Raw genomic sequence first — 26228 nt, 5'->3', positions numbered from 1 at the left:
TGGCCCGGGACCCTGCGGCGTGTGCCCGGAACCGGGCCCGGGCGGGGCCTCCCGCGGCCCGGCTCGCTTTATTGGGTCACCGGCCTCGCCCACCGCCTCGTCGGCCTCTGCCCTTCTTCGCGGGAGCGCCGTTCGCCGCCCCGCGCCCCCTCCCCAGGGCTGCACGTACGTCGTCGGCGATCCGAGGCCCGGCTGAGGCCGAGGGTCCCACCCTCCGGGTGGAGGAAGCGCCGCCTCCCCGCGCGCAGGGGGCCCTCGCGAAGTGGCTGGTAACAAAGCCCGGGGCCCGGCTGCACGGTGGTTGAGTGACAAAGTCATCGTGGTGCAGCCCGCTTTCCCACCCAGGCGCGGTTAAGGCTGAAGCACAGGTTATTGCCCCCGTGTCCTGCCCATCCTTCGCTGACAAAGCGGGAAATGCTCCAGCAGGAGCGCAGGCAGGCCTGGGTTCAGATCTCCATTCTGCCGTTTAACTTAGGTGTGTAACCCGTCTGTATATGAAGGATGATGCCTGCCCCAGGAATTTTGGGATTAGTAAAAAATGTAAGGAACCCAGAGAGTACTTCCTATCTAGGAGATGCTCGATGAAGGGGGCCTATGATTAGCTTTTCTTTCTTTAGCTTAAATAATCTTGCTAGCACTTGAGGTGTATGCCTGAAATCACTATTACAAGTTTTATTATTCCCGATTTTTTTTAAACGTGTGTTAATTGATTAGCTTAAGTGCAAAGTGGAGGCTGAATCCAGGTTTTCTGACTCCGTTTCACACTGCCCTATCTTCAAGACTCTAAATCTATCTCCTACCCCACCTAAGACCTCCAAACTGGTAATCTCCAGAAGTGGAGAGCAAAACACCCAATTGTTTAATTGATACCATACTGGCAGGTCTGGTTTCTTGGAGAGGAGAGGAAATGCCTCTTGTCAGCTTGTGCCTTTCCACAACGTGGTCTTTAACCAAGGACACTATGAAGTTGACACTTAAACTCCACAGATTTGAGCTGTATGTAGAATTTTTTAAAAAATTATATTGGAAAAATTTTTGGAGATTTGCAACGATTTGAGAAAACTCAAACAGCATAGCCTAGAAATACCAGAAAAAGAAAAAGATATTATTGTAAGCATGCAGTATATAATACATATTATATACGAGTAAACTATGTTATGGGTAAGGCTTCCAATCAACAGTAAGCTATAAATAAGTTTGGAGGAGTCAAAAGTCTTATGGAGACTTTTCAATGCAGGCCCGTGGGCATCCTATCCCATTGTATTGGTATGTAATGCCACTGAGAATCAGACTAAGGATCAGATCGATTCTCTGAAATCCATAATTCTGTGTAATAAACTGGGTTCTACAGAGCTATTCCAAAAACTTGCCTCTCAGGTATTACAAGATGGAACACATCGTGTGGTATGTATTACATTTCTAAAAGCAACAAAAATCAGACAATCTAATTTTCTCATGTATAGAATCATTAAAACTGAAGGCCAAACTCATAACCTATTTCTTTCTTTCCCTTGCAGAATGCCCTTATGTGAGTTCAGCTGACACTAATTCTCCAAATGACAGAAATTCACAAACTATCAACAGAAACCAGTCCCAATTGACTCAGTCCATGACAGTCCTGCCCTACTTATGGATGTTACTCTTGTTGACACTTACCATTTTAGCAATTTCTGGATAGAAAGGAGGAGGTGAGGATTTTGCTCTTTGCACTAACTGGTGATCTTGTAACACCACAAAATCTACAGAGTGCCAGCTATACTTAAGCCACTGGGTATACAAAGATGAAGAAAGCTATCTGGACAATCTACCCAGAAGTTAGATTTATAATTCTCAGGGATGGTGATAAGATAGGGATTGTGTACCAATTGCTAGCCTGGGATATGAAAAGACAAACTCTGCCTTTGGTAGCTAGGCCTCCGTAAGCTTTATCTCACTATCCTCTGGGAAGGCAGCAAAGGAGGAGGGTCTGTGTAATGTTGGTGTTCTTTAAGAACTATGCATTTATAATCCTACCTGCTTTACGTGTTACTACAGGTCCTTTCAGGCACTATCGTCTTTGGACATTTCAGTGAAGATTTTCTTATTCACAGTTCAGCACAAGTACATGTTTTTTACATTTGATTTTTCTCTCCTTTCTTAAAGTTCAATGGTTTTTAAACCAGCATTTATAAAATTCACTCTGTTCCCTCCTTATAAAAAAATGATATTTAAACAAAGAATAGCACTCATTTTTCTCTATACCCTTACCCCGATGTCAGCTATAATGCCGTCTGTGGTTTCTGGAAGCTGTATGTTGTTTAGTGGTCATAGCACAACACAGGGTATAAATTCTGAATCTGTTTCGCCACTGAAATCTGTAAAATAGAGGGAATTGTCACAAGTCAATTTTATTTATTTATTTTATGTAATCTCTATACCCAACATGGGTCTAGAACTCACAACCCCGAGGTCAAGAGCCACGTGTTCCCCTGACTGAGCCAGCCAGGCACCCCACAAGTCAATTTGTTAAAAAGTATTATCCAACTATGTGGCTACGAAGGCCTGAATTTTTCAGAGTAAGTCTTCTTTCAAATGCTAGTGAAAACTTCCATGAGTTGCCAAGAAGCCTTGGAAAGTGATGTATTTGGCTCTTCAAAACCAAACAATAAATTTCATGGGGAAAAGATTGCCAATAAAAAAACCCTATCTGGGGCGCCCGAGTGGCTGTCTGTTAAGCGTCCGACTTTGGCTCAGGTCATTATCTAGCAGTTGGTGAATCCGAGCCCCGCATCAGGCTCTGTGCTGACACTCAGAGCCTGGAGCCTGCTTTGGATTCTGCGTCTCCCTCTCTCTCTGTCCCTCCCCCACTCATACTCTGTCTCTCTCTCTCTCTCAAAAATAAATAAACATCTAAAAAACATTAAAAAAAACCTACCTGGCATTGCTTAATGCTATTCCATTTATTAATTTTTGTATTGGTAATCGAACTATTTACTTTTTTCTTTGGAATTATCACTTCTGTGGTCATTCTTGAAGCTGAAAATAGAGAAAAGGCAGATCTATCAGTTATTGTTTTGAATAATAAAAAATCTGTTTGAAAGTGGAAAAATACGAGAATGTGCTTTTTAAACAGATTTTTAACATTCATTTTTATTCATCTCTGTGTTTTTTGGAGCCAGGTTGGTGAGATGTCCCTCTACAGACTGCCATTCCCAAGTAAAAAGCACAAACATTTTCCACTTTCAAAAAAATGATTGCCAGTCTCCTACCAAAAGCCTTCTTTCCGTATTTTGGTAAATTGTATGAAGGTGAGTATTTGTGTAAAATTTTTCTTTTTTTTCCTTGCCTCTCCTGGCCCCCTTTAAAGCTCCGTGTCAAGGTGACATTCCAAAAGGTGAAATCTTAGCCTTTCCTAGATCTTTCATAGTTTGGTTTTGTCTTTCAAAGACATTGGCTGTCTTTTTACTCACATCAGCTGAAGATGTTTTCTCAGACCATCCTAAAAAAGAAAGAAAGAATAGAGGGGAAAATAGCTACAGAACTGAGCCCCATCCAAGTCACCCCTGTTCAGGCCATTCTTTGTTTTTAAGAGTTGAAGGCTGCCTGTAGAATGCGGCAGAACGTAAGCTCTGTCCCACAGTCAGCCTCTGCTGCAAGCTTCTTACCATCGGCTTGTTCTGAGCAGAATAGAGCATCCTGTTAGAACCACCACTGTAAACCAAGTATAAAGGAAAACAAACCCCCTGTTTCTTATCCACCACGTGAGGTGCTCTGCTGTTTTCCACATTAGCAGATCCAAAAGGATTCTCCACTGACAGTGTTGTAGTTATTCCAGCTGCGGTATGGTACGGCACCCTCTAAGGTTTGTTTCACAAAGTTTAACTTTATTGTCAAAACTAAGAGGTGAAAGTGACAAGCAATAAATCCATTAAAACAGCAGTGTTAATTTTCTCTGTGCCTTTCTCTTAAAACGCAGAAAACGTTAGTTGCAATTCAAAGCAAGGGGGAAGAGCCTACCCCCATACAGTATGGGGTGCTGATGAAATGTTTATTATTTTAAATCTGGATGGATGAGTCAAGTGGAACCGGGAAGAGAACACAGGTAAACCACATATTGAAACCCAGATGAACTCAGCGATTAAACCATACCCTGATTCTAAGGTCACTTCATGGTAATGCTGCCCCGTGGTTCTAGGGTTCAGAAGAAATTGCTTCCGTTCTCATTTCACTTCTGTGTAATTCTTTGTAACCAAATTGCTCGTGTTCCTGGTCTTTGATTCCTTCATCTGATAAAAAATAAATTAAAACATTAGCACAATGCCACAATACAATTTATGCACATGATAGCTAATACATTTTTTAACTTTTGATTTTGAAATAATTACAGATTTACAGGAAGTGGCAAAGAACGTACAGGGAGGTACTATGTACCTTCCCCCCACTTCCCCCAGTGGTAATATAGTACATTTGGAAACATTTTTGAGATATATGCATCAGGCATTATACAGAGTGCTTTTTTTTTTTTTTTTGAAGTTTATTTATTTTGTAAGCGAGAGGCAGAGAGAGAGGGAGAATCCCAAGCAGGCTTGGTGCCAGCATAAAGCCCAACTCAGGGCTCTATCTCAGGAACCATGAGATCATGACCTGAGCTGAGATCAAGAGTCAGTCGCTTAACCGACTGAGCCACCCCGGAGCCCTGATGCTGAGTGTTTTTATGTACTTCCTGATTTAATCCTTAAAACAATCTAATGAAGTAGGTATTGATATTACCATTTTTAAAATAATAGAAACCAAAGCTCAAAGAGGTTAGGTAATTTGTCAAAAGTCAGATCACAAATGGAGCTAGAATTCAAACATTGGAATCCCCATTCTAACAGCATTTTGTATATATCATCATGCTCATGACTTTTCCATCAAAACTGTTCCTCAGCCAATTTCTCTGGCATCAGGGAAGCCTCCGTCCTTTTCCGTGTACAGTCTTGCCAACTAGGCCATCACTATTCCCTGCTGGTTTAAGCACTGAAACTAAGATCACCTTTTCACTCTTTTCTCACATAACATCCTGACCAAAGTATTAACCGCTTCACAACCATATTAGCAACTTTCTAACTAGGCTTTTTCAATTTACTCTGACCAAGGATGAAAAAATTTTCTTTCTAATATTTCGCAGCATCTTCCCAGTAACTAGACTTGTTGTGGCGATCAGTTTGCAATGTGTACAAATGTCTGATCACTGTGTTGTACACCTGAAACTGATATAATATTGTATATCAATTACCTCAATTAAAAAAACTATATAGGGGCGCCTGGGTGGCTCGGTCGGTTAAGTGGCCGACTTCGGCTCAGGTCATGATCTCGCCGCCCATGAGTTCGAGCCCCGCGTCGGGCTCTGTGCTGACAGCTCAGAGCCTGGAGCCTGTTTCGGATTCTGTGTCTCCCTCTCTCTGACCCTCCCCTGTTCATGCTCTGTCTCTCCCTGTCTCAAAAATAAATAAAACGTTAAAAAAAAATATATATATATATATATAGTCTTTATACCAAATGCCCTTTGCTTCATTAGCTACCATTTACCACCATTTAACTCTACTGTTTTAAGCCAAGTTAACCTGGGTTAAGACAATCTTGAACTCAGGTGCCAAGTCATTTCTCCTTCGAACTATGTTCTTGTTTGTTTCTTTTTTGTTTGTTTTTGTTGTTGCTGTTGGGAAGAGAGGGGGAGGGAGAGATTAAATCTCTTTGTGACATTTCTTCTTTTTGATTTTTCCGCTTATAAAAATACATGTATAAAAATCCAAAACAATAGAAAGAAAAAATGAGAATTGCCGAAAATCTCCCAATTCAGATATCACACTACAGAACATTAGTATATGTTTACTACTTTTTAAAAAAATTTTGTTAATGTTTATTTATTTTTGAGAGAGAGAGAGAGAGAGAGAGACAGAGCATGAGTGGGGAGGGGCAGAGAGAAAGGGAGACACAGAATCTGAAGCAGGCTCCAGGTTCTGAGCTGTCAGCACAGAGCCCGACGCGGGGCCCGAACCCACGGACTGTGAGATCATGACCTGAGCCGAAGTTGGACACTCAACCAACTGAGCCACCCAGGTATCCCCTTTTACCTCCTTTTTTAAGCTTTCAAGATCCCACATAAAAAATTTTAAACACCTTTATCAAGGTATAAATTACATACTATAAAATTGACCCATGAAAGCGTACAGTTCAATTGTTTTGAGAATATTCATAGAGTTGTACTGCCATCACCACATCTAGTTTGAGAACTTGTCACCCTCAAAAGAAACATACCCATTAATAGTCACTCTCTATTACTCCCCCCACCTACCCCGCCCTAGGAAAGCACTAATCTATTTTCGTCTGGATGGATTTACCTGTTCTGGACGTTCCATATAAATGGATTCATAAGATATGTGGTCTTTTGTGACTGGCTTCTTTCACTGAGCATAATGTTTTCAAGCTTCATCTATGTTGTAGCATATATCAGTATTCCATCCTTTTTTATGAATGAATAATATCTTATTATAGAGATATACAATTTTATTTGTCCACTCATTAGTTGATGCACATTGGGTTATTTCTACCTTTTAGCTATTATGAGTAATGCTGCTATAAACATTTATGTACAAGTTTTTGTGTAGATTTATGATTTCAGTTCATTTGGATATATACCTAGGACTGGCATTGCTGGATCACATGATAACTCTCTCTTTAGTATCTTGAATTGCCAGCTGCTGTCCAAAGCAGCCACACCATTTTATATTCTCATCAGTAATGTATGAGAGTTCCAATTTCTCCACGTTTTCCTACATAAAACGTGCCTCTTCCAAAGTAAAACTGTCATTATTGATAAATGATGTGATCGTATATGTGGAAAATATAAGAATCCACAAATAAACTATTAAGAAGTAAATTTAGCAAAGTCACTGGACACAAGGTCTATTCTACATGTGTCAGTGCCCAATAATTATATATAGAATTTAAAATTTTAGTACCATTTACAACAGCATTTAAAAAGTCAAATCTCAGGGACACCTGGGTGGCTCAGTCAGTTAAGTGTCCATCACTTGATTTCGGTTCAGGTCATGATCTAAAGGTTGTGAGATCAGGCTCCATACCCAGCACGGAACCTGCTTGGGATTCCCTCCTTCTCCCTCTGTCCCTCCCCAGCTCACGCAGGCTTGCTCTCTCTCTGTCAAAAAAAAAAAAAAAAAGTCAGATCTTAGAAATGAATCTAATGAAAGAGATGCAGGACTATTACATACAAAACTAGAAAACATTATTAAGGGAAATCTATTAAGTTATTAAGTAAAATGTAAGGCTACATTAAGGCCATGGATTAGAAAACTCAATTTTGTGAAGATGTCAATTACATTAGATTCAATTAATTCCCAATCAAAATCTGAGTAGTGTGTGTGTGAGTGTGTGTGTGTGCGCATGTGTATCAACAGTCTGATTTATAATGTCTATGTGGAAATGCAAAGGGCCAAGATGAGAATAGCCAATAATTTTGAAGGATAACAATGAAAGGAGAGAAACCTCCTTCACTGTATATCCAGACGTATATTAAAGCTACAAAAATGAAGCATGTGTAGTGTTGGGTGGACATAACAAATAGACCAATAAAATAAAGAGTCCAAACACAGCCCCACACATGTCTGGACGCCTGATTTACGACAGCAGCAGCAATGGCGAGTAGTAAGAGAAGGACAAAAGTAACACTGTGGGGTTGTAATGGAAAGCTGATGCAGAGTCAATGGGGGGGTCATGTGGGGGCAAAAAAAATGAAGCTTGACCCCTACCTCACTATATACACAAAAACCAATTCCAGAGGGACTGAGATACAAATATGAAAGGTAAAACAATAAAGCTTGAAAAGATCTCAAAAAACTATCTTTTTGGCCTTGGGATAGGGGATGATTACTTAAACAGGCCCAATCACATTGACCATGAGAGCAAAAGATAAATTGGATTCTCTTAGAAGTTCTATATCCATTTAAAATAAAGGAGGGGGTGGGGGTGCCTAGGTGGCTCAGTTGGTTAAGCTTCCAACTCTTGATTTCTGCCCAGGTCATGATCTCACGGTTCATGAGTACCTTGTATTGGGCTCTTCGCTGATGGTGCAGAGCCTGCCTTGTGACTCTCTCTCTCTCTCTCTCTCAATCTGTCCCCACCCCTGCCCCTTCAGCACTCTCTCCCTCAAAATAAATAAACTTAAAAAAAAAAAAGAAGTTCTCTTATCCAAAGACACTATTAGGAGAGGGAAAACACATGCTATAAAGTAGAAGATAGTATAAATACAAAGATACACAAAGAAAGTAAGATAAACAAAGAAAGATTTACAAAGAACTACACAAATCAATAAGGAAAGGACAATCTGGGAAAATGGGCAATAGATTAGGGCCATTCCACATGGCTAAGAAACATATGAAAAAGCGCTTAATATAATTTTTTTGTCAGGGAAATATAAATTAAAATCACCCACCAGAATAGTGAAGAGCTTGAAAGATAATACCAAATATTGTTGAGGATGTGGAGTCTGTTAATTTTCTATTGATGCTTTAACAAACTACCGTAAATGCAGTGACTTAAAGCAATTCGAATTTATTATCTTACAGTTCTGTGGGTCTGAGGTCTGACACAAGTCTCACTGAGCTATATCAAGGTTTCATTTAACAGGGCTGCATTCCTTTCTAGAGGCTCTAGAGGCAAATTCGTTTCCTTGCCTTTTTTAGCTTCTGGAAACTTCCATGTTTCTTGGCTCTTGTCTCTTTACCTTCACCTTCATAGCCAGCAACATTACTGTGCTTTGACCATCCCTCCATGGTCACATCCCCTCTGACTCTCTTCTTCCTCTCTCTCCCACATTTAAGGACTCATGGGATGACATTGGGCCCACCTGTATAATCCAGGATAATCCCTCTCTGTCAAGATTTTTAATTTAGTCACAACTGCAAAGTCCCTTTTGCCACGTAAGGTAACGTATTCACAGGTTCTGGGAAGTAGGATGTGGACCTCTTTGCAGGCGGAACATTATTCTGTCTACCACATAGAGCAACACAACTTTCATACAATGCCCTTGGGAATGTAAATGAGTTCAACCACTTTAGAAAATATTTGGCAATATTTACTAAAGCCAAACACAGGCAGAACCTATGATCCAGCAATTCCACTCCAAAAGGTAGGTACACATTATGCACACCATTATTTGTAAAAACTTCCAAACCAGAAAAAAAAAATCCAAGTGTCCTTTAACATTCAGGATGGATACTTAAAATTGTGGTCTATTCATATCGTGGAATATTATATAGCAGCAAAAATAAATGAGCAACTGTCACATATTGCAAAATGAATGACTCTCACGGGTGTAGCATTAACTGATAGAAGCCAGATGCTGAAGAATACATTCTGTATGATTCCATCTGTTTGAAATTTAAAAACAGGCAAAACTAATCTTTGATGTCAGAAGTCAGTTTAGAGGTTAATGGGGGGGGGGGTGTTGCGGGGGAGGGGATGGGTGGATATGATAGAAAGAGGACTTGAGCAGGGCTTCTGGGAGTTAGAAGCCTTCCATCTCTTAACTTGAGTGAAGGTTGCGCATGTGTGAACTCTGCGATAATTTTTCATGTATCTTATGATCTGAGCATTTTTTTTCTGATTGCATGTTTTACTTTTATTTTATAAAGTTTTATTAAGCATGCAAAGTGAATATACTTAACTAAAAATATACTCAATATACTTAATATGTGTGAATATACTTAACTAATATATTACTAAGTTGTACATTTCAAAATGGTTAAGATGATAAATTTAGGGGCTGCTGGTTGACTCAGTAGAGCATACGACCCTTGATCTTGGGGTTGTAAGTTCAAGCCCCATGCTGGGTGTAGAGATTGCTTAAAAAAATAAAATCTTAAAAAAATAATTACTAAGGAAATAAATGGTCATCTTCCAGAAAATCTGTGTGACAAAATCTAATCCAGCACTCAAAGAATTTCAAACACTGAATTTTTCTTTATCATCTTTAGGGAGAAATGAAGGGGAGGAGAAGGGGGATGGGGAGGGGAATGGCAGGGAGAGGAGGAGGAGGAAGAGGGGGCAGAGGAGGAGGAGGAGGAAATGTTTACCTAAGTCAATTTGATTATGTGGTAATTATTTTGCTTTATCAAGCAAAGCGTCCTTCTGTGAGCAAGGTAAGCTTTGCCTCTCCCCAGGCAAATTAAAGAAGCCAGTATATACCCTTTGCTTTAGTCCCACCTATCTTTTCTCTCTCATCCTTCCATTTCTTCTCTCCCCTGTTAAGTCTTCGACTCTGCTTTCCTAGGCTGCAGTTTGTGGTTCTCAGTCTCCTTCCTGCACCTCTGAGCCCCTGGTGCCTAAAGCACTGGTGAAAGTCCCCAGGCCTGAACTTGAGAGAACAGGACGTCTGAAGCCAATCATGGGACGGTCCCTCCATCTCCACAGTGACTCGCACACACCCAGGCAGCATGGTGGTCAGTAGGGCCCAGGCTCCAGGATCCTGGCTCTGCCACTCCACGTCTGTGGATTTGCGACAACTGCCTCACCTCCTCCTGATTTGGGTTCCATGTCTGTGAAATGGCCATGATAAAACAAAAGTGCCGTTCTCATGGGCCGTTGTGAGGACTGGAGGAGTTAGTGCCTGTAAAATGCAGAGACAGTGGCTGGCAGATGGTAAGCACTCAGTAAGTAAACCTAACAGAGAACTTATTAAAGAATCATCCATTCTGAGCATCCAAAATTACTGACTAAGGAGTACCGTTAGTAGATCTAGCTGAATTCCAATAAACTTGGCCTCTGATTGCTTTCTATTTTCAGCTGTCACTGCTTCAGAGCCTGGAAACGACAGCCCCCCAAAGTAATGGTACTTAGGATGGACTAAGATCCCCATGCTCACAGAGCTCTCATTTCTATCTTTCAGCTATTTTAGAAATAAATAATGCATATATTAGGGATGTAATGGCCCTTGGCTTGAGCCTTGGTGCTCGGCCCAACTCTGCTATTTAACTTCAGCTTTGCTTTCAGCCTTTGGAAGGCCAAACAACCCAGTGATTCCTGAGCGACATTTCTAGAATCCCTGAGAGGCTGCTGCTCAATGATCAAGTACACGCACAGCTTCCCAAAGCATCTAATCAGTGTGACAGTGTCGATAATCGGAATAACTGTGGTATGGATGTGTTGTTATTATCTGAAGATACTCTTTCAAATATAATTAAGCATTCTAAATATAACTTGAAGGAAAATCTCCTTACGGACTTCCCACGTTCGAATTCTGCCAATCAAAAGTGCTACATAAACTTATAATTGCCAGAGTAAATGCTGCAATATTAATTAATATTGTGAAATCTTTCCTCTAAAAGAAAGTGTTTTAAAAATAAATAAAGACAGTGTTTTAGAGAGTTTATTTTATTTAAAAAAAATTTAAAAAAAAATTTTTTTAACGTTTATTTATTTTTGAGACAGAGAGAGACAGAGCATGAACAGGAGAGGGGCAGAGAGAGAGACACACACAGAATCTGAAACAGGCTCCAGGCTCTGAGCTGTCAGCACAGAGCCCGACGCAAGGCTCGAACTCACGGACCGCGAGATCATGACCTGAGCTGAAGTCGGACGCTTAACTGACTGAGCCACCCAGGCGCCCCTAAAAAAATTTTTAATGTTTATTTTATTTTTGAGGGAGAGAGAGAGAGAGAGAGAGAGAGACAGAGTGCGAGCGGGGGAGGGGCAGAGAGAGAGGGAGACACAGAATCTGAAGTAAGCTCCAGGCTTCTGAGCTATCAGCACAGAGCCCAACGCAGAGCTGGAACCCACAAGCCGTGACATCATGACCTGAGCCAAAGTTGGACACTTAACCAACTGAGCCACCCAGGAGCCCCTAGAGAGTTAATTTTAGAAAGAACATTGTATATTTTGGAGCCAAAATTTTTTATAAAAATTTAATTACTAACATAAGGTAATAGAAGAATGATTATATCATGATTCCAATATTTTCAGAATTGTTTGTCTCGATTCTATCACTAATCAAAATAATCTGTAACAACTGCATTTGATTTAGGTTTTAAAAACTTCTCCTTAAGCCCAGAGTCTTTTTTTTTTTAATTTTTTTTTAACATTTATTTATTTTTGAGACAGAGATAGAGCATGAACGGGGGAGGGTCAGAGAGAGAGGGAGACACAGAATCTGAAACAGGCTCCAGGCTCTGAGCCATCAGCACAGAGCCCGACACGGGGCTCGAACTCACGGACCGCGAGATTATGACCTGAGCTGAAGTCGGACGCTTAACCGACTGACCCACCCAGGCGCCCCAAGCCCAGAGTCTTTAAAAAAAAAAAGTTCTGTGTGAAAATCCCTTGTATCTTCTGAGAGTGATATAAAAATCATGTCAACTTTGCCACCTCATTTCCACAAGGAAAAAAAAAATTCCAAAACAACATACAATAACTTCATGATAAACTATCCTTGATCCAAATAGATACACTAAAATGTGTCAACAGTAGAAAAGAAGAATTAGAGAAAAACTAGGTATCCCGAATACATTTTGTTCCTTCTAATAAACTTAAAAATAGATGCTGTAAGAACATTTAGAAGAAAACAATTCTTTATAGATTTGAGCCCGTAGAAACTAAACATTAAAATATAAAGCTTGCCAAATGTTTGCTGCGGTGTGACAACCATTTTTTGGTAATTAAAGATATAATGTATTTATGACATTTTCCTGGGTACACAGCTCCTTTGAGAAAAGTCAGGACTGAAAACTGAATTCTGTTCTGCCATGCATAAAAGATTGACGCCATGTGTTCAATGCGCTGGTGACAGTCTAGTCTCAGGAATATGCAATGAAATGACTACAAAGTTGTCACAGATGACAACATTGACTAATTTCGTTCCTACGCTAAAGTGTCAAACTTTAAAATATTGGTTACTAAAATATTGAAGGGTAAAATTATAATCTTAATTAAATTTTTGATAACATGTCACTGATTTTTATACTTCAGAAGTTTAATCTGTGATGGTGATATTCAGCTTCTGTTTCAGCTTTGAGTGAGTTTGGAGCTCTCCCCGCTTTGGCTGAATATGGTTTTTAAGATTGGGTTATTTGGTGTTTTGCCATGATATGTATTCAGTGTGGTGGCCAAATGTAGGCAATGAAGAAATATGCATATTTCCATGCATGTAATTTGACTTGCCTACAGTTTCTTTTGATTTTTCCTCACTATGTCCCAAATCAATATGGGTTGATAAGGGACACTAGCCTGTAACAAGATGAAAATATTTTCTATATATATTTAAGAACTCTAAGAAATGAGTTCCCCCGAATTACAGTAAAAATTATTTTATCTATTTAATGGGCAAAGGACTTGAATAGAACTTTCCCCCCAAAAGATACAAATGGCCAACAAGCACATGAAGAGATGCTCATTATCACTAAGTATTAGGGAAGTACAAGCCAAAACCTCATGATATATCACTTCATACCCATTAGAATGGTTATTATTCGAAAAAAAGAAAAAGAAAAAAGGACAAGCATTGGCAAGGATGTGGAGAAACTGGAACCCTCGGGCGTTGTTGGCGAGAATTAAAAGGGCGCAGCTGCTGTGGAAAAAAGTATGGTAGTTCAACAAATTCAACATAGAATTACCATACAATCTGGCAGTACCCAAAAGCATTGAAAGCAGAGACTCAAACAGATATTTGCACACCTATATTCATAGTAGCATTATTCACAATAGCCAAAAAGTAGAAGTAGCCCAAGTGTCCCCTAATGGAGGAATAGACAAACAAAATGTGGTACACACACACACACACACACACACCCACACCCTCATATCCTGGCCCCACACACAATCTGGGTGACTCAGTCAGTTAAGCGTCCGACTTCGGTTCAGGTCATGATCTCATGGCTCATGGGTTCGAGCCCCGCATCGGGCTCTGTGCTGACAGCTCGGAGCCTGGAGCCTGCTTCTGGATTCTGTGTCTCCCTCTCTCTCTACCTCTCCCCTTCTTGTGCTCTCTCTCTGTCTCTCAAAAACAAACAAAAATGTTTCAAAAAATTAAAAAAAAAAAAAAAGGAAGGACATTCTGACACAGGCTACAACATGATGAAACTTGAGGCCACTGTTCGAGGTGAAATAAACCAATCACAGAAGAACAAATGCTGTACGATTCCACTTATATGAGGGACCTAGAAGCAGAGTCAGAAAACAGAATGGTGGTGCCAGGGCTTGGGGGGGAGAGGGAAATGGGGAGTTAGTATTTCATGGTAGAGACTTTCAGTTCGGGAAGATGAGAAAGTTCTGGAGATGGATAGTAGTGATGGTTGCACAACAATGTGAATCTGCTTAATGCCAGTGAGTTACATACTTTAAAATGGTATATTTCATGTGACGTATATTGCACTGAAGTAAAAAGTGTTTTGTATTTAAAAATGTACATGTTATACATGCTTATTTGACTACAATGGGCAGGGCGAGGACAAGTTTCTCCAGAAGAAGTAAAGGGGGAAAAGAATATTGATCAAGGTGCTTTGACTTTGCAGATAAAGCATTTTCCTAGTGCACCAGTAGGAAGTGGAAAGAGGCATTTCTTTGAAAGATCTAATGTCCTCCCCCCTCCACCCTAGCCAGTGGGCCAGGGCCCAGGATTGGGAGCCAAGCTGGGACAAATACACCACTTTACGTGGTCCAGGATCAGGAGGTCTTGGGAGGATACACTCTAGAGCTTTCAAGTCCCAGGGTGAAAAACTGGGCACATGCCAAGCTCCCATGGGCCTCGACTGGGTCAAGGGGAGAGCGAATTAAACCCGGAACTGGATGGGAAATGGCAAAACGAGAGGTAACAGGCCCGACCACATCTGTGCTATAGGTCGACGTATCACTTGACTTTTGCATCATCCTAGAAATGCGGAAGATACCGCCGTCAATCCTTGGAATGCAGCTGGGGTGCTGAGTAAAAAGGACCTCATCAAGCATTCAAATGGTTAGGCATGTCAGACAGGTTGTTTCTTATTACCTATAGTCCTATATTCGGATGCCATTCATCTTAGTGATGGATAGAGTCGCTGATCATTGATCCAACTGGAAAAGCATGTGGAGCACCTAACAGCTGCTAGTGCATGACCGTTAGGCGTACTTAGCGCGTTTAGGGAGCAGGGCTGCCCTGGAGGCTGTATGGATCCCATGAAAGCGGAGCCTGGGAAAGGCCCAGTCTCCCCTGTTCCCAGTCTTCATCCCCTCGGCTTGTCACTGGAGTCTTCCTTCCCGACTTCCCTCTGGACGGATTACCCGCTGGTCATGGCTTTGTAAGTCACCTCTCCAGGATGCTGCGTCTTGGCTCTATGCAGGGCTCCGGACCCAGGCTCTGAAACACCATATACTAATCCAGACCAGCATGCCCGGGACCCCACTTACCCTTCCAGGACAGGATTTAGCATCATTTTTCTGGTCGAATAGCACGAGCGCTCACCTTTATCTCAATTTATTCTCAGGAAGTCCTGGCTTCAGATGGAGGCAGATGTCCAAGCACTCGGCTACTACGTAAGTGTCATTCACTCATTCAGAAAAATACTCAGTGCCTTCCGTATGCCTCGGTGATAGGGTCCTGTAGGAAAAACGTGTTCAAGGAGCTCACAGTATAGGGACAATAAAGAGTAAAACAATTGTAATGAAGTGCATTAAGCGCTTTGATGGAAGGTGGCAGAAGGTGGGCTGGGAACAGCCGGGGTGAATTCGAAGAGCCTGGGCCAACAAACTGCTTGCTCAGAGGTCACAAGTGAAGCAGGCCCCTGCAGCGGTGCTCCGGCTTATACATTAAAGAGCAGTCAATGAGGCAATGTGGTTGCCCCCATTTTACAGAGGAGGAAAGTGAAGCTGGGAGACCCTTCGTAAGTAGCCCGAGGTCTTGTTGGCTGTACTATCCAGGTCCTCGAGTACAACTGGCATTGGTCACTCCTCCAGGAGAGCATTGCCTGGTTCATAAGGGCAGTATCACGTCTTCCTGCCTCTCCCGACAAATAAGACGTGGAAAATAACCCACCTTTCTTTCGGATTCCCCCAAGATTTCAAGCTCGGAGGTCAACAGAGAGCTGTAGCTATACCAAAGTTACACAGTTTCTCAGAGTCACATATTTTAAAATTATTTTTAATGTTTTATTTAATTTTGAGAGAGAGAGACAGAGCAGGGAGGGGCAGAGAGAGAGGGAGACACAGAATCCGAAGCAGGCTCCAGGCTCCGAGCTATCAGCACAGAGCCCGACGCGGGGCTCGAACTCATGAACCGTGAGATCATGACCTGAGCCGAAGTCGGACACTTTAACGGACTGAGCCACCCGGGCGCCCCTAAAGGACATTTAATAACTATGCCTGCCTGAGTGCAGAACCGCCAAGTGCCCAATAAAAGAAGCCTTTTTCCTTGCCTTTTGCGGCTTACAAAACCCCTTTATAAGCTATCTCACTTGTTGATTGAAACAGTGCTGTGAGATCAAAGGCCAGGTGATCTGCCAAATTATGGAGGATGGGCCTGAAGCTAATTAATTAATTTAAAAGAGGTGCTTTATTTTATTTTTTTAGTATAATTTATTGTCAAATGAGGTACTTTATTTTAGAGTAGGCTTAAACATTATAAAGTAGGTACACAGGCAACGCTGAAGAAACAAGGAACCTCGTAATGTTGAATTTTTAATAATTGTCATTCTTTTTATTAAAACTTTTTAAAATTTTTTTAGAGAGCGAGAGACAGAGCGCAAGCTAGAGAGAGGGGCCGAGGGAGAGAGAAATTTATATAGTCTCCATGTTCAGCATGAAGCCTGACACGGGGCTCAATCTCCACGACCCTGGGATTATGACCTGAGCCAAAGTCAAAAGTCCAACGTTCAGCTGAGCCACTGAGGCACCCCAAAGAATTGTCACTTCTAATTTTCAATCTCTATTTAAATAGTGCACATGGCCCCATTTATGCATATACTATTTTAGCATGATTGCCACCAACGTGCTATCACATCTGCCTTAGTCCAGAGGACTCGCACAAGAATGCGTGAACAATTTTTGGAGCATATTCACTTAAATTGTATTTGTTGACTAAAGAGATGTTTATTTCAGAACATAACGGATTCCAACAAGCATGAGATTGAGAAAATTATGTAACTGACATGCTTTAGTTGACCATGAATTCAAAATTTTTAGTGTTTATTTTTGAGAGAGAGAGAGAGAGAGAGAGCGCACAAGCGGGAGAGGGGCAACGAGGGAGGGGGACACAGAATCTGAAGCAGGCTCCAGGCTCCGAGCTGTCAGCACAGAGCCCAACACAGGGCTCGAACTCACGAGCTGCAAGATCATGACCTGAGCTGAAGCCAGACGCCCAACCCAATGATCCATCCAGGTGCCCTAGATGACCATGAATTCAGTCGACCCCCTTGGGTTAGGTAGTTTAGCTGTCTGCTGAGCAAGTTGCATCATCCTTATAACAGTGGTTCTCAAACTGTAATTTGCTTGGGAATACATGAGAAGGCCTTTCAAAGCAGACTCCTGTACCCTACCTCAATTTAGCAGGTCTAGGGTCAGCCTGAGAATTCCCATTTCTTTTTTTTTTTTTTTTTTTTTTAATTTTTTTTTCAACGTTTTTTATTTATTTTTGGGACAGAGAGAGACAGAGCATGAACGGGGGAGGGGCAGAGATAGAGGGAGACACAGAATCGGAAACAGGCTCCAGGCTCCGAGCCATCAGCCCAGAGCCTGATGCGGGGCTCGAACTCACGGACCGCGAGATCGTGACCTGGCTGAAGTCGGACGCTTAACCGACTGCGCCACCCAGGCGCCCCTGAGAATTCCCATTTCTGACGTAGCATCCTGATCAATGCTGCTCTCCTAGACACCTCACTTTGAAGGCCACTGACACACCTAAAGCTTATGGGGAAGGCATGTGCTAACCTCACAAATTTGCATTAAATAACAATTGGTTCTTTCAGATTTTCAAATTTCCTCTTCTCAAATAGAGTATGTATCACACAGCCATGAAAAAGTTTTAAAAGATCCAAGGGCTGCACCTTGAGAGAGATTTTCAAAACTTCATGTATAAGAATGTATGATTGTTTCCACAGAAGACACCTTTGTATTGAAAGGAAAGGGGGCGGCAAACCAAGGCCTGTGTTCTCAATCCCTGAAGACCCTGCTGAGAAGCCCGTGGACTGGCTGCAAGAGCAGGTCAGGGTCATGTGACCAGCTCCTTCTCCTTCCCTAACTGGCAGCCATGTTTACAGCAAGCCACGAAGAACGCAAAGTAGATTAAAAAGACAGCAATGAAAAGACACTGAATCACACTTCTCAAAAGCATCTGTATCTTCGGGAACACTGGGGTGACATCGAAGATATGGTTTTGTAAAACTCTCCATTTTTACAAAATTCAAGAACAATGATATTGCTCTTTTTGGTAAAGGTTCAAGTGCAAGACTCGCTGTACCTGAATTGAATCAATCATTTGTGGCGTATGTTCTTGAGTCAAGGGAGGAGAAAACTCCCTGGAAGGTCCCCAAGGTTGCTTGTCTTGCCTCTAATTAAAGGTTTTTGTTTTGTTTTGTTTTTTTCCCTGGGAGTCCTATAAATCGGGGAATGGGGCTGGGCTATCTGCTGTTGAAATCAAATGAGCAACCTACCCTTCTGCCCGTATGTAATAAATGCAGAAAATATGAAATGTAGGGTTGAAAGAATAGCTGGGACCTAACTTCATCTCTGCTATCTATCAGCTGTGTGATCTTTTACTCACTTATTTAGAATACATATCATTACCAAAAGCTCCTTATCTGCCAGGTACATAGCTTATACAAAGGACTTTGTTTCTTTTGTAAAATAGGGATCATGCTAACCCACCTCCCTGTTGTGGGGGCGGGGGGGAGGGGAACCACACCCCCAGAACCCCTGGGGACTCTGGATCTATGAGGTGTCTTCTCTCTGTCTCCTCATGACGAGCCACCCCACCAGAGCCACTCCTGGCTGATGCGTTGTCCGGGGAGTGTGGCCTCCCTTGGTGTGACTTTCCAAACTTCTGTTTTGAGGGCCAGATGAAACGCGAAGAGAAGTGCCTGGCAGCCGCTTTCTCAGCTCTAAGACACCACACACGTGAGGCCACTGTAAAGAACCTCACGCACCTAGAGCACGCCACAGGCAGTGGTAGGCACGATACATACATCCGCTTGGTCCATCTTCACACGTGCTTCGTGCAATGAAGCAGCTTGGCATTATTTTTTGCAGTCCCCACAAAGCCCCTAACAAAGTGCCTTATGCTTAGCGGGAGCTCAGCTGTTTACTGAAGTCAACTCAGCACCCTCAAATCGAATGCTTTTAAGCAGTTATTGTCAAAAGGAATTTGCAACTGTTCTTAAGAAGTACCCAATCGGGGCGCCTGGGTGGCTCAGTCGGTTGAGCGCCTGACTTCGGCTCAGGTCATGATCCCGCGGTCCGTGAGATCGAGCCCTGCGTGGGGCTCTGTGCTGACAGCTCAGAGCCTGGAGCCTGCTTGGGATTCTGTGCCTCCCTCTCTCTCTGCCCCTCCCCCGCTCATGCTCTGTCTCTCTCTGTCAAAAATAAACATTAAAAAAATTTAAAAAAAAAGTCCCCAATCATTTTCTTTCCCTGCCCCCACCCCCCATATCTGAAAACAACAACAAAAATCTCTTGAGTTAAGCCTGGAACGGACATCTTTCATCTCATGCTGTCTCCATCTTTAGAGGTTCAATTACAATTTACCTCCACAGAAAAGAGAACATTGGTAGAGGCACAACTGAAAAGAAAGATGTGGAAGGCTAATCCTTAAATTCCAGAAATCGTACCTTTTCAGTAAATTCTTTTGTGATCGTGGTCAACTCAGCTGATTGGAGAGTAGCTGTAACATGCCAGATTGCAAGTTTAATCCCTATACAGGCTCCACACTACGCAGTAGCCACAGATGCTTCTTTACCCCAAGCAGCTGTTGGCCGCTGAAGGGGCTGGGCCAAACTTGAGCCCGCAACTGAGTAGACCGCTGTGAATGTTTGGGAAAAGGACCCACGTTCCTTTTCCTGGTGGATCCACAGCACTCTTTATTCTCCTTTATTTAATAAGCTGATGAGGACGTGAGTATCTTCCACTAGCCAATAGGTTGACCAGCCTTGGAGATAGTGCAGCAAAGAGGTAGAAAGCCCCTTCTGATGTGAACCTATATGAGCACTGAAACCGGCTCGAGCGTGCCCAAAGTCCCCATTAACAAGGTATTTCCTGCTTCCTTAACTTCCCCAAACAAAAAAGTCCTAAGTGGATAATTATTATGGGCAACATTTCTGTACAGAGAAATCAGGGTGACAGAGTGGAGCGAGGACATATTTAACCTGGATATAACCATGTTTTAACATCTAATTTCCAGGTTACTGGAAATACAAGAGAGAAGAGCCGGTGAAACAGCATCTTGAGAAAACAGAATTCTAGAAAGTGGGCGACTAAATAGGACAGCAGGTCACTTCAACAAGTCAATGTCAAGATTCAGAGCAGCAGGGGCGCCTGGGTGGCTCAATCGGTCAAGCATCCGACTCTTGACTTCAGCCCAGGTCATGATCTCATCACAGTTTGTGAGTTCGAGCCCCACATTGGGCTCTGTGCTGGCAGAGCAGAACCGGCTTGGGATTCTGTCTGTCTCTCTCTCTCTGCCCCTCCCCTGCTTGTTTTCTCTCTCCCTCTCTCTCCCTCTCTCTCTCACTCAAAATAAATAAAAATTACCTTAAAAGAAAAACGATTAAAAGTAGCAGAGGAGTACTGTTCCAGACTAAAAGACAAGGTTAATTTCTTTTTAAGCAACCAAATGGGAAGCGTAATCTCAAATAGAATTTGGTTTGAATAAGTCAGCTGCCAAAGACAATTTTGATGCGGTTGGGAAAATTTGAATATTGGCTGCGTATTTGTTGATGAGAGGGGAATTAGGTCTGGAGATAATACTGCTACAGTTATGTAGGAAAAATATCCTTATTTTTCAGAGGAACATTCTAAGTGTTCAAAGATGAAATGACATGTCTATAATAGAAAACTTTTCAGGAAAAGATGAAGCAAATATGTCGGATATTTACTGTTAAATCTAGTTATTGGGTAGATGATACTACATTCTTCTCTGTGCTTTTTTTATTTTGAAATTTTGAAATTTCCTTATTTGTAAACTGGCGATAACAATGAGGTTGCACGAAATTGAATATGCATGTGGACGTACTTCCTAAATGGGCAAGGCGCCCGCATTTTGTTCCTTCTTGTTTATACTCCGGGCTTTTTAAAGACTTGAACCCCGGATTGCATGGCAGTTCATCATCTCTCAAAGTGACGTAGGTGCTTGTATTAATCCGGGTTCTCCAGAACCAGTAGGATGTATTGAGGGACAGAGACAGACATTGACAGAAAGGGGAAGATTTAAGGAATTGGTGATTGTGGAGGCTGGCAAGTCCAAAATCTGTAAGGCTGGCAGCCTGGAGACCCAGGGAAGGGATAATGCTGCAGTCTGAGTTTGAAGGGAGTCTGCTGGGAGAATGCCCTCCTCTCCATAGAACCTGGGTCTTTGTTCTATTAAGACCTTCATCTGATTGAATGAGGCCCACCCACGTTTTGGAAGGCAATCTGCTTTACTCAGTCTAATGATTTATTTATTTATTTTTATTTATTTATTTTTTTTAACGTTTATTTATTTTTGAGACAGAGAGAGACAGAGCATGAACGGGGAGGGGCAGAGAGAGAGGGAGACACAGAATCAGAAGCAGGCTCCAGGCTCTGAGCCATCAGCCCAGAGCCCGATGCGGGGCTCGAACTCACAGACCGCAAGATCGTGACCTGAGCTGAAGTCGGCGCTTAACCGACTGAGCCACCCAGGCGCCCCTAATGATTTAAACATTAAATCTCACCTTTAAAAAAATTCCTTCACAGCAACATCTAGAATGTTTGACCAAATATCGGGGGACTCTGGCCTAATGAGGTTGACACATAAAATTAATCATCACAGTGTTTAAAAAAATTTTTTTCTAATTTCTTTTTGAGAGACAGAGTGAGACAGAGTGCGAGCAGGGGAGGGGCAGAGAGAGAGGGAAACACAGAATCCGATGCAGGCTCCAGGTTCTGAGCTGTCAGCACAGAGCTGGATGCAGGGATCACGACCTGAGCCAAAGTCTGACACTTAACTGACTGAGCCACCCAAGTGCCCCAACCATTACAGTGTTTAATAAAGAAGTGATTAATGAGAGAGATATCTAGTGTTTTGCTCTGTAGAATTCTGTGCAATTACAGAAAAGCAATGTGTTGTTGGTGCCGTTCTGAGTCATTCAAAGTCACAGCTTTCCAACTAGCAAGAAATATTTAGGGTTTTTAAAAAAAAATGCATCCAAATATAATTGGTGTCTTTCCTATAACTTCCTATGTAAAATTTACCCTCAACCAAAGTATAGTAAAGCCATCATTTTCCACAAAAGGAATGTAAGACCCATGGGAATCTAGGCCTTTCTATCCCTTTACTGCTGTAGCTTTGGTGAGTAGGGCAGTGCCTGGCCGAGGTAGGGCATTCAGGAAATATTCATGAATGAATCTGTGACAATGGAACTGAACAGATATCGAACGTACAATTAGTAAAGCGTGATTGGGATATCGCATGCGTATAGTCTATGATAAAATTTAGCATCAGTCCACATATGGAGAAGAAACTCCGATTCAGTTTAGTTTGACCCATTTTACTCCTGGCCTGGACATTTGGAGATCAGGTTTATTGAAGTAGCAATTGTAATAAAATATGAAGACCATGTGCAAATGTAGTTTCTATGGAATCTTTCGTATAGATGGAATTACATACTGAACAGTGAAATGATTTAACTTTTTCTAGTGAGAATCCTCAGTGGAGCCAGCCTTCGGGCTTACGCGTGGGCAGCTGTATGGGGTGCAGGATGGCCTTTCCCCGAATATCTCCCTGTTATCTCAGGGCATAAAATACCTGAAGTGCCTCAAACTGGGGTGTATTCCTTTGAATCTTGAGGGACTTTTAACTTCCAGTATTCTCCACCCACCCAAATACCTCACAAATGATCTGTTAAAGCTGTTATTTTAGTGCTTTACCGAAGATGGACTAAATCTATCAGCCAACTCATCAATTGGGAGATGTCCCATGTTTCTTTTCCTTGGTGAGGGCTTTTTCCAATTTTGACAATTCAGAAATATCCATAACCAATTCTGCCCTGATAATTGTAGAGGAATCAAATCCCATGAAAGCCATAGAGTTTTTACTTAGGGTTTTCCGCTCCCCTCCCCCATACATGGAGTTAGATTTGCATTAGAAATAATCTTATTGTTTCCACATTCATGAAAGGGAAGAGTAACAACTGTGGAATGCTGTTGGATCTTCCTGCTGACGTGGTCTTTGTGGTTGCTAGGGTACTCACCCATATGTTTATACACTTATATAAAAATGACCTAAGAAATGAGGAAGGAGCACAAATACTTCAGGGATTTGGTGATCATTTTCACAAGCCTACTAGATTCTTCTTTCATCCGTTCTTCCCAAGTCAAAACCACATATTTAACAGAAAATATGACCGCGAAAGGTCTACAGCAATTCACAGTCGTAATGTTGGATTCTGATAGAAGATTTGCTCAAATGATACAATTATATGAGAAAATGTAATTAAAAAAAAAAAAAGACCCAGACCTGTTGGAAGAGTTTAAGGCTCCCCAATTGTCTGTTACCGTCTGTTATGAATGTATCTACTTCCAAATACCTGTCATTGAAGTTATGATACACGAGAACTTGCATTTTGACTAGAAAAACTGTTTAGTTCTCTTTCTCAGTTACAATTTTACAATAGTATATTAGTTTTAAGGTCACTCAAGATACAAATGGATTATCAGTGATAAAGTCGTTGTCTCTGAGAAAAAAATTTCCATGCCTTAATTCTATTTCTTTTGGTAACAGAGACATTGGAAATGAATGGATTGCAGTGAGTGCCTTATCTTTGATACAACCAGAAGCAGAATAATAAAGCGGTCTCTGGGGCAGCTCTTAACCACACATCTCCCAGGGCTGCAGTGGAAATTAAATGCAACAAAGTATCAAAGTTCCCAACAAAATGCCTGGCATATTTTAGACACTCTCGGAGTATTAGTTTCCCTTGCTTATCCTGAGGGATTTTTACATTTGTATATGAAAGATTGGAAAAGGAAAATGATGAGATAGATGGGAATTTTTATGAATCAGGCACAATTCTATCACAGGTCAGGCAGTTTTCCTGTGTTTCTATTTTGAATCAGATCAAATCTGTTAAAATGTTTTGTGTGATAGGACTGAAAACCTTTCCCTCCCTCTTCTTTTTTTCTTTTAATGTTTATTTTTGAGAGAGAGAGAGAGAGAGAGAGAGACACACACACACACACACACACACACACACACACAGAATGTGAGTGGGGGAGGGGCAGAGAGAGAGGGAGACACACCTCAGAAGTAGGCTCCAGGCTCCAAGCTGTCAGCACAGAGCCTGACATGGGCCTTGAACTCCGGGGCTTCGAGATCATGACCTGTGAGCCAAAGCTGGACACTCGACCAGCTGAACCACTCAGGCGCCCCTTTTCCCTCCCTCTTCTAAGAAGGCCAACCTCTTCTAAGAAAGTACAAGTTCCTTGTAGTGTTAAGATTGTGTATGTATTGCTGCCCTTTTGTTAAGATAAAGAACAGATTACATGCTACATGTTCAAGGGCACATCTAGAAAGCAAATGTGCCTATACTCAGCATGACCAACGTTATTTGCTAGGCAAAAATACAACTGTTTCCTCCTCTTAACTGGTATTCAGCTGTTTTGAGAAATGATCTATTTGAGAAGTCTAATAAATCACAGGTTTATGTAGCCATCGTAAGTCAACCAGATTTTCTTTAAAAATGTAAGACAATTTTAGAGCAAAGTACCAGAGTTCCTTGTTATGTATTCATACTTACACAAAGCCACAGGTATTTGAGGAAATGTCTTGCGGTTCTCTTCCCACACCGTGGCTCTGGTTCTGATGGACATGTAAGCTCTTAAAAACCCCCTCTGTGTTCCCTAACACTTCATTTCACTAAATAAAGGGTTGAAACCTTATTGGTGAACATGGTTTTGCCTCCCGTTATAGAGACACCGAGCTCTCAAGTGTCCTCTCCTTCACAAATGACCATTGTTCCTCGCTGACCAGCCCCCAGCCTCTGCATCCAGAATTCAGGCCCAACGATGTCAGAATTGTGCTTGCGGGTAGTTACCTAGGTAATTTCAAGATACCCATCTTTCAGAACGTTGCAAAATCCAAGTTGCTAATGTGAGATTCTCTCAAATAACAGATAAAAAAGATTAGGCGAGATGCCACTGTCTCAGTTTCTGTAAAATAAAACCTAGGCACTGTCGCAGATGAGAGACGGGCACCAACATGCTGTCATTTGGGACGGCAGAAACAAGCCATTTGTGTCATGCATAAAAGAATAGTGACTCTTGTCCCTTGAAAATGTGTGATACTGTTTGGCATTCTCAACTATCTTTGCTGCTTTGCCGTCTGTATTAAATTTTGTCTTTGACCTATTGCCCTCGCTTACGCATCCTTGTCTCTTTTAAACCCGGTTGATAACGGTTGTTTGCACAATTGTATCAGTTTTTTTCTGCTCCAATTACATTAATAACTGAAGGCTGCAGAAGTCCGCCAGGCTTGGGCACCAAGGACAATTAAGTTGTTGGCTGTCTCTTGTGCCTCATTTGCTCCCTTCCAGTGAGAACGTAAATGCTTGGCACTAAGTGTGCTCCAGGAAATTCCAGGCTTCTGTCGAAGGCCATTAGGCTGCGCCATGGGTTCCTGTGAAGTCTCAAAGTCTAGGGCAAATAATACGAATAAGCAACATTACTGCCTCCCCATCTCTTATCAGAAAGTCAAACAAGGCAGCTCAGCATTGACAATGAGCCGTAAGTGGGCTGGAGGAACTGAAGGGGCTGCTGGAAATGAAGGGGGAAGTCACCGCAGCTTGTTTCCAGTCTCCTCCTGGCTCCTGGCAGATGGCAAGTTGAACACATGCAAAGGGACAAGGGCTTCTGGGGCTGGGCCACCACTTCTTGACAGCCTAGATCCATAGCTCTTTCCAGGCTAGGGACTCTGTAAGAAATATACAAAGCTGGATGCTCTCAGATGTGCCAGCCCCGTCTGGAGTATGGGCACGGAGGGACAGGAGGGTCGATTGCGAAGT

At 42.1% G+C, this 26228-nt stretch overlaps 1 long non-coding RNA gene across 3 annotated transcripts; it reads right to left on the bottom strand.

Annotated features, from left to right (window-relative positions):
- Positions 1-836: 836 nt before the first annotated feature.
- On the bottom strand, positions 837-25310 carry LOC102967890. 3 transcript variants are annotated; one of them, XR_006210145.1, is made up of 7 exons: positions 24966-25310; positions 5586-5677; positions 4129-4265; positions 3450-3478; positions 2915-3015; positions 2248-2354; positions 837-1077 (listed from the first exon to the last, which is right to left on the bottom strand). It is a non-coding gene; the product is annotated as an uncharacterized LOC102967890 (long non-coding RNA). The 3 variants fall into 3 exon arrangements; XR_006210146.1 differs by lacking the exon at positions 24966-25310 and adding an exon at positions 15470-15501; XR_006210147.1 differs by lacking the exon at positions 3450-3478 and having other exon boundaries at positions 24966-25308.
- Positions 25311-26228: the final 918 nt, after the last annotated feature.

This window comes from Panthera tigris, chromosome D3, assembly GCF_018350195.1.
Source record: "Panthera tigris isolate Pti1 chromosome D3, P.tigris_Pti1_mat1.1, whole genome shotgun sequence".
Classification (NCBI taxonomy): Eukaryota; Metazoa; Chordata; class Mammalia; order Carnivora; family Felidae; genus Panthera; species Panthera tigris.
The sequence above is the reverse complement of the archived record's forward strand: the minus strand, read 5'-3'. Positions and strand labels throughout refer to the sequence as shown.